The 17,537-nt window shown below is 38.4% G+C and overlaps 1 protein-coding gene across 13 annotated transcripts in view; it reads right to left on the reverse strand.

The window, feature by feature from the left end:
- LOC140476946 (protein tyrosine phosphatase type IVA 3-like) overlaps window positions 1-17,537 on the reverse strand; it is a 158,499-nt gene that overhangs the window by 63,110 nt on the left and 77,852 nt on the right. For 9 of the 13 annotated variants that reach the window (XM_072569940.1, XM_072569942.1, XM_072569941.1 and 6 more), the window contains one exon: window positions 14,054-14,136. The exons of the other annotated variants lie outside the window; for them this stretch is intronic. The gene's annotated coding sequence lies outside the window, so the exon portion shown is untranslated. The remainder of the gene's footprint in view (window positions 1-14,053; window positions 14,137-17,537) is intronic. 13 annotated transcript variants of the gene reach the window in all.

Raw genomic sequence — 17,537 nt, forward strand, 5'->3', positions numbered from 1 at the left:
TCCAGGTTTTTTTATAGAAGTTCCAAGAAATGTACAGCTTTTCAGTTACCAATCAAAATCAGACGTGGAAAACATTTTACAGATGTTTTAAACATTCTTAACCTCCTTTTACATTCATATTTGGACAGTTGGAAAAGGTTTTCTCTTATGTGCAATATCAGGTGGTTTAGTTAGCGTACAGAATTTAGTTGCTTCTCCACAATGCTCTCACATTTAAGAGCTCAAGTAGTACTATACACTTTCTTTTGTTCCACCACTGCTAAGTCTAGCACAGGCATGAGCTGTACTTCAGTTAGTAGAATTCTTGCCAAGTCAGAAGGTTGTGAACTTGAGTTCAAGGCCAAATACTTCAATTTAAAACATTCTTGGCATTCTAGTACTGCAGCAATGGAGGTGCCTTCTTTGAGAGATATTAAACCACAGCTTTGTCCACAGTACAATTTGAACTGCAACAGTGGGACGTTTTCTTTTACTCTTTGGGATGTCAGCATTGCTGGCAAACACATGATTGGTCACTCATCTGATCATCAGATGCAGGTACACCCACAGTGTTGGTAGGGAGAAAGTTTCAGGATTTAGACCCAGAGGTCTAATAGTCTTTAGCTCATCAGGACAAATCCAACAGTGTCAAAATTTTAACAGGTGACATCAATTTGTATTATAGGAGAAAAAGATGCTGGTGGTTGGCAAGCTGATTCTGATTTTCCACAGCAATACCTCATCCAATGCAACCAGGAGCTACCCATGTCAATTTGTTTGTAGTGAACAGGTCAATCTGTATGAGTGTATACAACTCTTAGCAAATGTAAGAGTTGAGCCACATTACAAGCTCAATCAATAATCTTAAATTAGCATAATTACTAGCACAGTTAGGAATTTTCAGGAAGTGTTGAGATGTGATTCTACTATTCACATCACATGGCCTTTTGGGATCTGTAGCCACAGGATGTTTGGAGTACAGCCAATTATGATTACCCAGAGAAACATTGTGTTTGATTCAATAAACTTGAGAGACATGCAGACCACAGAGTCAGAGCACAGAAACACCCTTCGATCCAACTCGCCCATACCGATCAGATATCTCAATCCAATCTAGTCCTACCTGCCAGCACTCGGCCCATATCCCTCCAAACTCTTCCTATTCATATACCCATCCGGATGCCTTTTAAATGTTGCAATTGTACCAGCCTCCACTATTTCCTCTGGCACATTCTTGGGTTCACACTGGCAATAAAACTTATACACTATGGTACTTAATTAGTGGGAGGCAAGATGTAATGTTTAGACTGATGACTCCATTCAGTTAGTGAAACACACCACTTGCGTTGACATTGCATGATAGCAAAGTGGAGTGTTTTGTTTTAATCATTACCCAATTCAGAGATACTTGACCTTTCCAGAGTAATTTCATTTTTGAAATTGGTGGACTTTGGCCCAAGTTAGATTTTGCACAATGGAAAATGAATAATGATCCAATCAAGATCTACTGATCTGAAGGTTAGCTATGATACCATCTATTCCCATAGAAAGCCTACAGAACAAACAAATGGTTAGACTGCCACTGAAAAGCTTGCTGATCAATTCAATCTTTTGCATATGGAGTTTATACAAATTCCAAATCAAATGCAAATTATTGAGATCGACTTTTGGCAAACAGAAGTGAAGAAACCAAACTTTCAACTAACATATGGGGGGAAAAGGGAAGGTATGAAATTTCTCTATATCAAAAGGGAATTTGAACAAAGTGCCATTTTATAGTCTAGCCTTCAAGTGCAAGCATGTCCTTCCATAACACCACTTTCTTTTTCAGTCCTCAATCACCCCAACACTCTGTCCCGTCACACTGCATCTTTTGTAAGCAGAATTACTTATTACGATGGTCTGGTCAAGTCAGAAACCAGAGTGGAACCTGGCTGATCGGTCAAATGTTTAACTTTTGCAGTTGATTACGGTGTTGGCAAATCACTGAACATGTGCTCTCAGGGCTACAAATGTTCCTTAAATGAAATGACAATCTTATTAAACAAAAAATGAGGACAATTATACGTATAGAAGATAGTTCAGAAATATCTTAATATAAAATGGCAAAACAAAAAGTTTCGATCTATATCCCAACAGTATTCTTTTACAGATACTAAATTTCCAGAAAAATATAATTCCTCTAACTGACTCTTTCCACTTTTTTCCTTGGACTGCTGAAACAGTTTTAGAATCTTTCTAGTTCTGCTGGCTGAAAACTCATCAGTTCTCAACTTGATTTTTAAAAAAAAATAAATTCCAATCATTTGGATACCTCTTTCCACTAGTGTGAAAATTGTACCCTTGAACCAAAAACTTCATTAATCTGCTAGGGAGCAACTGAAGCCATAACTAAATCAAAGGCCTCTAACTTATTTTCTCTTTGGCAAATTCAGCAGTACAAACTTCTTTATTTAAAAAGGAGGCAACTGCCTATGATAATTATTACTAGCTTATTAATCCAAAGACCCAAGCAATATTCTGGAAACCTGGGTTCAGATTCCACCATAGCAGATGGTAGCATATGAATCGTAAGGAAAACCGATGTGTTTTGCTAATGCTCTTTAGGATGGAAACTGCCATCCATGCGTGATCTGGCTTACATGTAGCTTGTGGGTGACTCTTAAGTACCCTATGCACTGTAGGGGATGGGCAACAAATGCTGTCCTAGTCAGCAGTGCTCATATCTCATGAAAGAGTTAAAGAAAAAAAAAAATCAGGTATATAGGCATTCTGCGAGGCAGTTAACTGAACCACACTTTTTTCAAAAATGATTCCAGTTTTAGATAAATATCTGAATTACTTTCTAAATTCAAAGTTATCCTGACAACCAAAAGCAAAATCCCAAGTGGGAATTTTAATGTCACGGAGTGAGTTTGTAAATCTCTGGCTCGAACGGACATTTCTGGAAATAGCTGAGTCAGAGTTATAGAGGTCTGTTGTTTTCCTTTGAGCAGTGAAGATGGAGAATGCACGTGAATAATATATGACTACGGCATGATTAAAGTCCAAGTTGGCTGGCGGTGAGAATGGAAGCAAACATTCTGAGATGGCAAGGCAACAAGAGCAGGCTGCCCGCGGTAGCAGTGGAGGGGAGGTCAAACCCCGAAGTAGCAGAGGTTGAGCCCTTGAGGACTGAAGTCTAGCATGGGTAGGTATTTATGGACTATGGCGTTGAACTGTTACCGTATATACTAGTGTACAGGTGGTACTTTGAAATTAGGGGGTCAACTAATACACAAGTTATTGTTTTTGAGGGGATGAAATTCATGTTTTTCCATTTTTTTTGACTCATACCAAGCAAGAGCCAGATCGCTACGTAAATTAATAGAACAAAAGGAAAAAGAATTATGGCCATTATTGAATATTTATCTATAAAATAACTGTCTCCATTCTGCCCGCTACAGTAGAATAATACAGTAGTGTCCCCACCATCACCGTACCCACAGGGTATGTGTTCCAAGATCTACTAAGGAAGCCCGAAACTGCGGATAGGTGCGAACCCATTCATTTAAATGGGAAATTTACCTTTCCAGCAGCCCCTGGTCCTGGAATGTTCCCTGTAATATGTTCAGGCTGTGGTAAACCACGGGTAACAAACAGTGGAAACAGACTCTGCGGATTGGCGGTCGTCCAGTACTGTCATTCTGAAAACCTGGAGCAGCGTGTGACATCTGGAGGACTGGAAGGCTCTGAACAGAGCTATATGGCCAACAAACTGAAAAACTGGAGCAAAGCACAACGGGCAGGTACACAGACTCAAATTCTGATCTGTAACTGTGAAGAACTCGGGTTGACGTATACACGAGATTTGAAAAATACATGATTTTTGGTTAAAATACATGAGATCGACCTATTCACGAGTATATATGGTAAATGTTTCGATTTGTTTTTCAACTTTTTAAGAAGGACTGTAATGCTTAACATCTTAACCTTTGTTTTCTTTATCCTTCTGCTTTATACAGAGATTTCTGTATCAGAGTACCTTTGTACTTAAGATGGTACCATAAGTGATAACTTGTGATACATGTGACAGTAAACCTGAATGGAATTGAATTAGTTTGTCTACCTTTATTTCATAAGTACAAATCCCAAAAATGATAATAGCCTTAAGTATTTTTCACAATGTGTATTTCTTTTAATTTAGGGCACAGTATCCCCTGCTCACAAAGCAGTGTTGGAGAGACTGAACACTTTTCTGAATTGCCTTTGTTCAGTCTGCAAATATGACCCCAAATGCCTGCCATTTTAATTCTCTGCCTGATGCCCAGTCTTCTGCCTCCAGTTTCTGCTGTATCTACTATTTAATTCAGCAAATCCCTCCAATGGCAAATTCCACATATTCACCACTCCATACATGAAAGAGGGTTCTTCTGTATTTCCTACTGGATTCCTTGTTGATTATTTATGTTGAAGCACTCCAGTTATAAATTTCCCCACAAAAGCAAACACTCTTTGTATTATTAATTCTATCAAGATCCATTTAAGTAGATTGATGATGCAATAAAATTGTAGTTTAATTGAGGGTTTTGAAATTACTGGCATCTTTTGTGAACAGGTAATAATTAGAATATTATACTACTATCAGTAACAGCGTATGACACTATCAACGAAGCATTCAATATAGTCAGATCTAGGACAACTGGGTTCTAGACTTTACTGATTATTCATTTCACCAGCGTCTTTATGTACTGATACAGTTCACCATTCTTTCTAAAAGGTAAAGGAATCCCTACTGGCATGAAGGGACATCTCCTGCTAACCTATTATTCAACCTTCATTCCCCCACATTTCAAAATGAAACAAGCAATGAAAAAAATAATCCAGATCTTCCCAGTCATTTGATTGAGTTTCTGGGTCTGTATCCCAATTTTTCAGGACAACAAAATAAATACTTGGCTTATAATTTGCAAGAAGTTAAATATAGTTTCACCCTCAGAACAATTGAGTATTGGATTGAGGTGAACAGTAAGAAATAGTAATTATTGTGCGATAATGTAAGAAAATCAAGTTTTTGAAGTATATGCAAACGCATCAGGGTTTTCCAATGTTTCAGCCACTAATATTTCTGTGGGAAGTGAACTCCAGTGAAATCATTCTCACAGGTAACTGCACTTCTGCTTCTCTTAGTCTACAATATTCTTTCAGACTCAATTTCATCATCTACACTGTCTTAGAAATTTTTTATCACAGTTTTTGAATCAGCTAGTCTTTCTTTTCCACTTTTGACTAGCTTCATCAATTTAGCTCCTTTATCCAGATATTCCAAATTTTAAATTTTCCTACCATGCATAGTTTTTCTGGAATAGCTCAATTCATACTTCGACCTATTAAAAGCTCAAGACAAGCACCAAGAAGGCAGGCCACATGCCATCAGCCTTCACTCATTGCAATCCTTGTCCCTGCCTTCAGCACTTTTCCAAAAGCTTTCTTGTCCTCTTAAATATCCTCACTATGAACTCTTAAATGTCCTACGATATAAAATTAAACATCTAGCTTAGAAAATACAGGTTAGACAGAGTAAATGATGACTGCATGCATTTTTCTAAGAATGTAGCACAGCATCAGTTAGAAACATAAAAAAGGAAGTTTGATGATCACGTGGCAGCCAGAATCCTGGATAGAGGAGGATGGCAAAGGTGGTCACAATTCAGTCAGCATGATTGATAATAGTTGTAGTTTCCTTGGACATTGGGGCATCCTAAAACAGACTAACAAGATACACAGAAAACTTTGTTTGAAGAGACGGAGTTACTCAAGCTCTTTTCCGGTGGACAAACTTAAAAATCACATAACACCAGCTTATGGTCCAACAAGTTTATTTGCAAGTACTAGCTTTCGGATGAAAGAGAAGCACTCCGAAAGCCTGCTGGACTATAACCTGGTGTTGTGTGATTTTTCACTTTGTCCATTCCAGCCCAACACCAGCACCTCCTCATCTGTTTCGCTTATGCTATTTCCTCATGTATGACATGACCATATGTTTCTAATAGGCATTGTTACATCAAAGTTAAAAACAAATTCCTCAAACAAGTCCAACTGGGCTTACAATTGACGACCGTGGCAATTCTACAAATGCAGAGAGTATAAATATTGGAAACAGAAACAAGAGTAGGCTATTTGGTTCAGCAGAACCAATCCACCATTCAACATAATCATAGCTAATCCTCTGTCTTGCTTTTTTCTCACAGCCCTCAACATGGTTAGCTTCCAGAAATCTCTTTTTCTTTCTTAAATACATTCAATTATTTCAGCTCCACAGCCTCTTGTGGGAGAAAATTCTGAGGGTTCACTACTATGTAAGTGAAGTATTTCTTGTCATCTCCCCTATTGCACATCCTGAGACAGTGAGCCTTTGATCTGGACCCAGGCCATGGTATACTTCTGCCTCAGGTGATGGTATACTTTATCCAGCCCAAGAATTTCACACTTTTCAAAAGACACCTTCTCACCTTTCAAAACACCAGTGAATATAGGTCCAGTCAACTCAATTTCTCACCATATGAGAAATCATCCATCCTAGACCCAGGTGAACCTTTGTTGCACTCCATCTATGGCAAATACATCCTTCCTTGGGTAGGGAGGCCAAAGCAGCTGCCAATAGTTTAGTTCTGGTCTCATCAATGCTCTAAACATTTGCAGTGGGACTTCCTTGCTCTTGTATTCAAACCGTCTCACAATACAGGCCAATATTACATGTACCTTCCCACTGCATGCTGCACCTACATACTTGCTGTTGATGAGGAGTGTACTTTGTTCCTTCATGCATCAACCGTTTCCAATCTATCACCATTTAAACAATACTGTCTCCCTACAAAAGTTGACAAATTGAATGCTATGATATACTAATGCAAATCAGTTTTGAAATATATGGTACCATTCACTAACAGTTTAGTAATTTAACACAAGCAAGCTACTCTTTTTGGCACTGAAGTCATTTATCCAATAACTTTTTTTTTTGTAATTCCTTCTTGGGATGTGGGCTGGTCAACATTTATTACCCATCCTTCGTTGCCCTTGAGAAGGTATGGTGAACTGCCTTCTTGAACCACCGCAGCCTACATACTGTAGGTTGATGCACAATGTCATCAGGGAGGGAATTCCATGATTCTGATTCAGTGATGAAGAAACAGTGATATATTTCACATTAAGGATGATGGGCGGCTTTGAAGGGAATTGGCAGTGGTGGTGTTCCCATGCATTTGTGTCCCTTATCCTTTAGATGGAAGGGGTCATGGTCATACATTAATTATTAATCTGCAATTGCTGCTGCTATAAAGGAATCATGATGCAGAATCTTAAGTTGCTATTAAAAAGAAACCAAAACACACTACGTGCTGGTTAATTCCCCTACAGGGAATTTTCCTCCATAGCCACCAGGTGAAAATATGCTCTGTAAATGACAAATTGAAAAATCAGAAATTCATAATATCAAACATTTAGCAAGTCCAAAAATTTTAATTCTTCTATATGGGGGTAGGAAAGAGAAAGCTAGAAAAAGAGACACAGAGATAAACACACACAGATCACAGCCTAAACTCCACCTTTTTTTGGCTTTTCATCAAACCCCTGCAGTGTGGAAACAGGCTATTCAGCCCAACAAGTCCACACAGATTGCGATTCTCCAAACAGCATCCCACCCAGATCCATCTCCTCCATTCAACACAACCCTGTACCTCCCATGGCTAATCCACCCAAACTCCACAACCCCAAATACAAGCAATTTAACATGACCAATCCACCTAACCTGCACAGCTTTGGACTGTGGGAGGAAACCAAAGCACCGAGAGGAAATCCACACAAATATGGGTAGAATGTGCAAACTCTACACAGGCAGTCGTCAGAAGGTAGAATTGAACCTGGGTCACTGGCTCTGTGAAGCAGCAGTGCTAACCACTGAGCGACTATGTCGCTAATTAAAAACTAGACACCAAGCATGATTAATACTAAAACATGAGTAAGCAGGCAGTGAAAGTAGAAGTACTTTTATTTAAGCAGCATTAAGGAATACGAATTCACTTTGCTCATCTGAAATTAATATGTCAAAAGCTAAATAAGCACCAATATTTTACTTTTAACGCTTACGAAATATGCTATGACTTAGCACTGCAAATACTAGTTTCTTGATCGATTAGATTCCCAACAGTGTGGAAACAGGCCTTCGGCCCAACAAGTCCACACTAACTCTCTGAAGAATAACCCACCCAGACCCATTTCCCTCTGACTAATGCACCTAAAATTATGGGCAATTTAGCATGGCCAATGCACCTGACTTGCACATCTTTCGATTATGGGAGGAAACCGGAGCACCCAGAGGAAAGCCATGCAAACACTGGGAGAATCTGCAAACTTCACACAGACAGTCGCCAGAGGCTGGAATCGAACCTAGGTCCCTGGTGCTGTGAGACAGCAGTGCTAACCACTGAGCCACCGTCATGCTAAATTGCCCATAGTGTTAGATGCATTAGTCAGAGGGAAATAGGTCTGGGTAGGTTCAGAGGGTCGGTGTGGACTTGTTGGGCCAAAGGCCTGTTTCTACACTGTATGGAAGCTATTCAGTTCTTTTGAAGTGGAGAGGTGGGAATTGAATCAACTCAACATAGGAGGATATAGTTCAGGTAATAAATTGTCAGTTCAGTCCCGAAAAAGAATCTAGGCAACAAGGAGCTACAATCACCTTCATTGCATGCTCTTTGTATTATTTTTTGTGATGAATGCTCTTGCCAGATCCAAAAATGTCCTTGCCTTTTATTGCTTGGATTCATATAACTGATTCAAAATTACCACACAAAAAAAATCAAACTGTTCAAAAGAATCAGACTGCCTTTTTGGAAAGCTAGGTTTTGTCTCTGTAGAGAGTAGGAAATAATTTAGGCGATTTTAAAAAAAATTCTCTTAAGTCTCAATTCACTCTTTTGCAATATGTCAGTTTTGATTGCCTCATTTCATAAGGAGGTTCAACTGAATACATTTTCCAGGAAGATTGTTGATTTTTAAGACAGATTTATTACTGTACTTGCAGCCTTTGAGTGTTTTGGGAAGAATAAGTAAAAAAGATGGTTTAAAATGGGTTTCCAGCAATCAGCTACAATCAGTGAAGCTCATCTTATGTTCATTAATACAGCAAATATTAGCTGAAATTATATTCAAAACAAGTTTGCTGCTTCATGATACAATCTTCTGTCCACAAATAATCAAGTACATATCATCTCAGTTTTTGTATCTTTTATCAAGCAACTAGATACTTCACATGCTCAATAGTTCAGCAGACAAGGGACAAAGGCACTACAAAATGAAAGGAACAGATATAATGTTGCAAGATAACTGTAAACTCCATTTCAATATAACTTTACATCTGCAAACATCATTCAATAACTTTTGATATTTCAGTGCTGTCACAGGTCTTTAAATATTTCTGACAATGAAGAAAATGTCTTTCTTAAATCACATCAGATATGACAACAGAATCACAAAGTGAGGAAAAGGATTTTTAGTAGGCTTTTTGAATAGTTTGGAGGTGTAAACTCCTCAACATGGCTAATGTATCAACCAGATTGGAATTGCGATAAGTGGGAAGATAATTAACGACAGGAAAACCGATTTGACCTCATCCTCAACCAACCTATCACAGATGTATTTGTTCATCACATCACTTGTTTAAGTTACAACTGCATAATCCTTGTGGAGAGGAAGAGGGGTCTTCACACTAACGAGCAACCATGTTATGTGATCTTAACATCATATAAATGGATTAGATTCAAATCAAAAGGAAGGCACTTTTAGCCAAAAGCAGAGTTCTACATCATCTCAATCTTCTGCTCATCGCACAGCACCTCGTTTTATTCAAGATAGGGATCAACCCTGGTTCAATGAGGCCTGGTTCAGAAGAAGCGCTGACCATACCCAAAATGCCTAAATACCAACCTGTGAAACTATAAAACAGGACAACAAGCTCAGGGTAAGCAACATCTGATATATGGAGAAAAAAAAATGTTCCCACAGATAAGATCAAAGTCTATAGTCTTGCCATAACCAGTTCTCAAATAATAAAAAAAATTAACAGGATCACGAAGTTCAAAAAACATTTCTACCTTGATTGATAACAAAACCCAGCATGTCAGTGCCAAAGGAAAGCTTGTGATTGCAATGCAATTCAGAAGTGCCGAGTGGATGATCCCTCTTGGCCTCCTTCCAAGGTCACCCAGCTTCAAACTTGCTAATCTTCAATTAACTTGATTCATTCCATATGATAGCCACAAAAAATATCTAAGAACACTAGGCATAGCAAAGGTCATGAAACCTGGGAATATTGCAATGAAAACTTTAGAAACGAAGATGTAAAAGACTCTAAAATCTAGTCAAAACCCTAACGGCTGTGGGCAATTAGATAGTTATGCCCTGCCCACAACAAGCAGGCCAAATCTGCTCAATTAATTACCATCCAATTTGTCTACTTTCCATGACCAGTGAAATGATGTAAGGTGTTGAAACAAAGAAAATAACACATTCACTACATTGAAGAGATGATGTAAAACACCAAAAACCTTCACAGTGCCATAATTAAAGCAAATGATACCCAGTTTGGCACCAATTCTTCCTTTTGAAGGGTCCTCTGGTTATGAATGCTGTCACATAAAAGCCAAGCCTACCTTCCCTCTAGGATCCCAAAGGCCTTTCAGGAGGGTTTATTGGAAAAGAACAGTGTGCAATATTCTAAAAGACTAGAAATAATTCCTTTGAAAAGTCAATTCTGATTTTATCTCTACAAATGCTGTGGGGCCTGCTACCTGATTTTTATTTCTACTTTTCAGCAACTGCTGTATTTCACTTTTAAATTACTGTTCCTACTCCACTGGTATGTAGATGCAGAAATTAGTCATCAGATGCCAGTCCCAGTATAATTGCACACACTTTTATGCTGCTAAGTTTAGATATAAATTGTCAACTAAAACATAACATCCAAAACCTCATAAATCTTCATATTCTTTGATATAATTATATGCAAGTTAAGAAAAGTCTTAACATTCAAACTAATATTTCTTCCTGGTAGCGTGTCATGATGGGAAAAATGTTTGACCCCCCACATACTGATATCTGACATTCATCATAAGTCTTTTACAAATTGAGGCCAAAAACTTTTCAAAAGCAGCTAACAAGCCTCATGCTCTTCTAACAGCTGGTTTGCAACAACCCTGAAGCAGCCAAAGAATGGAGACTTTATCCTCTTGTTTGAAAGGGGCAGGGAGAAGAAAGGATTGCTCAAAGTATTAAACAAAAACAGGATCAGTATTGCGTTTTTTCCCCTAAATTTTAAACATTGTCCAAAGATTCTTACCTAAAAACCAGTATTGACAGACTATGAGTACTTAAGCAATGATCATTTACTAAAGGAACGCAGCAGGCATAAAAACTATTCTCCCAGAATCAAGTATATAATACAGTCAAGTACAAAACACGCCATTTATTCCACTATTGGTTTCAGGTAAGATACCATTTCATTCAGAAACTTCTGCCTCAAGACAGCTCTCAAAGCTCCAGATGTACAATTTGAAATCTTACCATGCAACACTTCAGAGACTTACAGCCATCTGAGTTTATGTTTAAAAATTGTCAAAGTTGAAATCTTTCAGATATGGAAAAGTCAACTAATGTTTGCTATTCTTCTGCATCAACATGTAGATCTGAACAGGCCAAATCCAGATTAAAGGCTGGATCTGGTCTGGAACCCACTTGCAACCTCAAGTATTCATGATAGTTGACAACTAAAGTGAAGTGTGGATTTTAGAACACCATTGTTCATTGTGACAAAGCAGAAGGGATAATAAAGGTATACCACACATTTATTATGAACAACAAATAGGAAATGTGTTTCAGACTTGCTTTAAAAGGTTAAGGGATTAAAAGAAGCAAACTTATTGTAGTCTAGCCTAACATTTTCAGTTCCTTTGTAATTGGGGTTCACTATTGAACACCTGAATTTGAATAAAGAATATTCTTTTACAATGACAACTTCACAGTTTACCAATATAATTTACAAAAAAGTCTGATATAATATAACACTTTATGACATGCTCGAAATATACCAAAATGCTTCACAGTCAATGAATTAAATTCGGCTGTTGGAATTGTTGCCAGACAAGGTAACCTGGCAACAACTTGAAAAAGTTGGCACACAGCAAGGTTTACAACAGGAAGTTAAACAAATCACCAGTTGATCAATCTCTCAGGGTGCAGATTGAGAGGTGACTGCTAGTTAAAACACTCAAAAGATATTAACTGATTTCCTCCAAATACTGTCATGGGTTTTTTCATAAGTACCAATGAGAAGGTGTATAGGGTATAAGCAGGTAAGGAAAGAGTTACATTTTTAGTTTTGTGAAACAAGAGATTCAGCTGAGTATGACTCAGATCAGATAAGAACTTGCAGTTTACAATGGGGTGCTGGAGGCCAGGGTAATGGGGTAACAAGGTGGAAAAACATTCATTGTGTAGGGCCATTTAACAATATAGGAAGCATTCAGTATGTAAGGTCAGTTTAACAAGGCAAAAAAGTACTCATTATGTGAAGCGAGTGAAGGTTAAGAACATGCATTGTGTAATAGCAGATGGCTTAATTGTTACTTTTGACACTTGCTGATTGTAAGCGGTAACACAATCAATATGTACGTTGCCTTATCTAGATGCTTCTCCCTATAAAGTGACTATATAATTCATTAAAAAACTGCTGTTTGAGAGAAGACGACCAGGAACCCATGTGCCTGCGGACATGGGTGATTGTTCTCTCTCCCACCAGGGCCCAAAATAAAGATGAAGGAGGAAAACTATACTGTGTCCAAGTGCTTTGTTTCGACTGAGGGGGAAAATGGGACGACACCAAAACAGAGAACTGAGCAGCATTGGTTTAACCTCCAAAAGAAAAATGAGCAATCCCTCAATACTACATTCACATAAAAGTTGAGAAGTAGGTCTTGAACCTATAATTTTCCAATTCATTAGTTTGACAATTTATGAAAAAAAATTACTCCAATATCACCACTAAACTGTAATGAACTCGCAAGTTTATTTGCAAAGAAATGAAGTACTCATGCTTGTACTCAAAAAGGCATCTGGTATATTTTAGACACAAAGCCATCACAAATTAAAGTTACAGTAGAATATGTTTCAAATGCACAAACTTGGCATGTAAGTTAGCATTCTAAGCTTCGAAAGGGCCATCTGTTCAGGAGTTCCGTTTTGCTGTCATGCTATTTGGTCTACAGTTTGTGGTTGCCAAGTCGATAGTCACATGCTACATTTGCATTCTTCAAGTGAACATTGATTTTGCTTGCACACAAAGCTGGTGATAGAGCTGCAAGAAACTTCACATCATAACATGCTAAAAGCTCTTAAAAAGGTTTTGAATTATTTCAATTTTAACTTGGAGGCATTTAAACTAAAAAAAGATTGTTGCTAACATTTGAAGCCTTAGACAAGTTTTGACATAAACCCAGCTTTTTTTGGGGGAGAGAAAAAAAAAATCAGTCACAAATTTAAAACAAAACATGTCTGAAAAAGTTAAAGTTGTTTTACAGAAAAATGTGCCAGGGATCCCCATGTTCTTGAATGGTCCCATCTAAACTTAGGGATGACACAGTCACAAGCAAAACAGGGTGTTCAAGTGATGCAAGGTACACATTTTCAAGCGATGTATCTTGCAGGTTGTCAGCTAGAACCCATGAAAAGTCAGTACAGTATTGCTTTCACGAATGAACAAGCAGAAGAAGTCTTGCTTTTTTCACTTGCATTGAGTTTCCTTCAATGGAGAGATTGGCACTATAGAGTGCAAATTTTGCAGTTTTGCTTATCTAATCGTCTCAAACGTATTCCCAAATTTTTGCATCACTTTGAGTTGGTATTTTCAAGGTTGAGTCATTACAGTCAAATTAGACACCCTGACACTTCATTCAAGAACAGAGATCAGATGTAGTCTTACTAAATACAAACTCATGTTAACATTATGTTTTCCAAGGATCCAATTCACATAAGGGCGACTTACACACGGATGCTCAGTTCAGGTTCCTCCAAGACCATTTGGCTCCACAAGCCTCACTGCTGTCTTGGGCCAAAGATGGAGTAGAGCTGAAACCCAGAGAGAAAAAAAATGGAGTGACTAACCTTGATTTTGAGGATTTGATAAAGCACGACATCAAGAAGACACAATAAAACCGAAATGAAGTGAAATGAAGAGAAAATTCTCTACTGGTTTGGTAGTCAAGCTTAAAATGTGCTTCTGGTTGATGGAGGCTATTCATCACAGCCTTAAGAAACTGCTGCAGGAGAGTTCATCAGGACAACGTCCAAGACCCAAAATGTCTTAATTACCAGAGGAGTCATGAAATGGTACTGACCATTGATGTTTGCATAGTGAACATGCCCACCTTTGATCAATTGATGGAAGCAATAGTATTGTTCAACCAGCTTCAGCTGCTTCAAAGACCTTTCTCCAAAACAAAGTCAAAAATGGGATGATCACTGATGTTCAGTGTTTACAATCCTTCAGATATTGAAGCAGTCTATATCCAAGTAAAGCAAGATCTGGACAATCTGTGGTAAGTTATATTTGTACAAAGTGCTGAACAATGAGCATCTTTAACAAGAGAGAATCCAACCCACAGCCACTTGAAATTCAGTGACTAAATGTCCCACTTGCAACATCCTGAGGTTCAACACTGGCAAGGAACTGAACTGAACTAGCCATATAAATGGCTAGAAGAGCCGTAAGGCTCGGCATGCTGGCGGTAGTTGTTCATCTCCAACACTAAACCTGTCCACCAAGTTTAAGACACTGAGATGGAACATTCCCCAGCTCAAGATGCTTAACAGAAAAAACAAAAGCAGCATTCGAGACTGGCAGTACATCCAAAAATATTCACTTCCTCCACCATTGACACCTAGTAATGGTAATGAGTACTTTCAATAAGATGAATTGCATAAATTCACAAAGTCTCCTTAGACAACACTTTACGAGAAAGTGAGGACTGCAGATGCTGGAGTACCAGAGTTGAAAAATATGGTGCTGGGAAAAAAAAAATAGCAGGCCAGGCAGCAGAGGAGCAGGAGAATCGACGTTTCGGGCATCAGCCCTTCTTCCTGAAGGGGGGCTGATGCCCGAAACATCGATTCTCCTGCTCCTCGGATGCTGCCTGGCCTGCTGTGTTTTTCCAGCACCACATTTTTCAACTCTTAGACAACACTTAGCAAACGCTAGAACAATAAAACCATTACCAGCTGGGGGCGGGGGGAAAACAAGGACAGCAGATACAGGGAACACCACCACTTACAACTTTCCCTACAAGCTATTCATCACCCTGACTTGGAAATATTTTGATATCCCTTCAGTATTGCTCAGTTAAAATCCCCAAACTCCACCCCTAACAGCAAAGTGAGGGTAGTTATTCCAAATGAACTGCAGTGATTCCAGACAGTAGCTCACCACCATCTTCCCAAGGGCAACAAGGGACAGGCAAAATGTGCTGGGCCCAGCCAGCAAGGACCACATCCAGTGAATGAAGGAACATTATCGTCCAGCCAGCTTCAGCTGCTTCTTCCATTGTAAGAACCAAAAACTGGGCATTTGGGTATGTTTGATGATGACTGCAGTGTTTCATTCCATTCACTACTCCTTAGATAAAAGAAATGGCTAATACTTACATGTAGCAAGACCTGGGTGTGGCTTGTGTTAAATGTAACTTCCCATTTATCCTTACAAATACCAGGAAATGATCGTCTTCCAACTTCCATTGACATTCAACATCATCACAACAATATGACTGTCATAATTGACAGGATATCTAATTGGACTTGACAAACACTGCAGCTACAAGAGGTGAGAGACTGGATTATTCTACAGTGAGTGAATAAGACAAACCTTGACACAGTTTTTTGACCATTAAGAATTCAAATCTCAAAGTACGATGCAAGGTCACTGACATGAAGAATCATCTTGTTTCGCTCTACATGGACTTGGAGCATTTCCCAATTTTCTATTTTTATTTTTGATTTCCAACATCAGTAGCATTTGCCTTGTGTTACAAATGGAACTATCTCCACTTGACTGATGTGTCAATCCAATAACAAATTGAGAAGCTCAACACAAATACAAAGCAGTCCACTTGATTGGCATCCCATCCACAACATTAAATATTCACTTCCTCCAGCACAGTGGCGGTGCATAGCCATTAGTGCATCTTGTAAATGTCTACTTTGTGCCTGTGACTTCTAACAGCTAGAAGAACAAAAGCAGTATTCACATAAGAACTAACCATTGCCATGTTCCTTTCCAAGTCTCTCACTATGCTGAATTGGCACTATAAAAATCATTCTTTCACTGCTGCTCAGTCAAAATTGTGGAACTGCCTAACGTTACTGTGGGAAATACCTTCACATGTGCAATGGTTCAAGAAGGCTCATTTCCGCTGCCATTATTGGTGATGGACAATAAATGCTGGCTTGCCAATAATGCCAATGTCATATGAATAAATAATTTTTGTTCATTAAAAAAAAGAGCATGTTTAACTTGTGTAGGGTTATTAGGATTACTGTCATTCATCTAAGGAATGGTAAATGAAATTATCGAATGCAATCCTGATAGACTGTCAAAGTTTATGAAATGTGATTTGCTCAGTCAACATAAACATATAGAGAAGTCAGTTGGCACACAGTGAGCTTTCATGAACAGAAATGTGACTGTGATCAATCTGATTTAATGATGTTGGAAGAAGGATATCCAGAATCCAAAATATGCAGTTAGGAAAGCATTTAATGTAAACCTGGTGCATATATTATAGTGTTGGCCACTAGCATACAATAAATGAGTCTGGAAGTCTTCAAACTATAAAATTAGGAGAAACTGCTTCCACTGACAGTTGAGTTAGTAACAAGATGATACAGATTTCTGATAATTTGTAAAATAGCAGAGGGGGGGTTTTCTTTTTAACAGGTTGTGATCTAGAATGAATTGAAAAGTGAGGCACTGGAAAAGCACAATAGGACAGGCAGCATCTGAAGAGCAGGACTGTCAACATTTTGGGCATAAGATCTTCATCAGGAATTCCTGAAGGGCTTATCCCTGAAACATAGACTCTCTGGCTCTTCAGATGTTGCTTGACCTGCTGTGCTTTTCGACTAATTCTCCATTATCTACAGTCCTCACTTTCTCCGTGAGCTTTGATGTACTGCCTGAAAAGGTAATAAAAGCAGATTCAATCATTAGTTAAAAATTGACTTGGATATGTTATCGATAGGAAACATTTGCAGGATTAAGGGAAGAGCAGGATAATATAACTAATTGCATGGTTCTTTCAAAACATTCAGCACAGTTATGGATTAAATGGCCTCCTTTCAAACTGTAAGATTCTACATCACAATTGCTATTAATCAGAGTTAGCTAGCTGTGTGTTGGTGGAAGACAAAATATATATTTGATATTATTTAGTCTAACAAAGGCTCAAGATATATAAATCGGTGGAACGCTACCTCCA

This window comes from Chiloscyllium punctatum, chromosome 5, assembly GCF_047496795.1.
Source record: "Chiloscyllium punctatum isolate Juve2018m chromosome 5, sChiPun1.3, whole genome shotgun sequence".
Classification (NCBI taxonomy): Eukaryota; Metazoa; Chordata; class Chondrichthyes; order Orectolobiformes; family Hemiscylliidae; genus Chiloscyllium; species Chiloscyllium punctatum.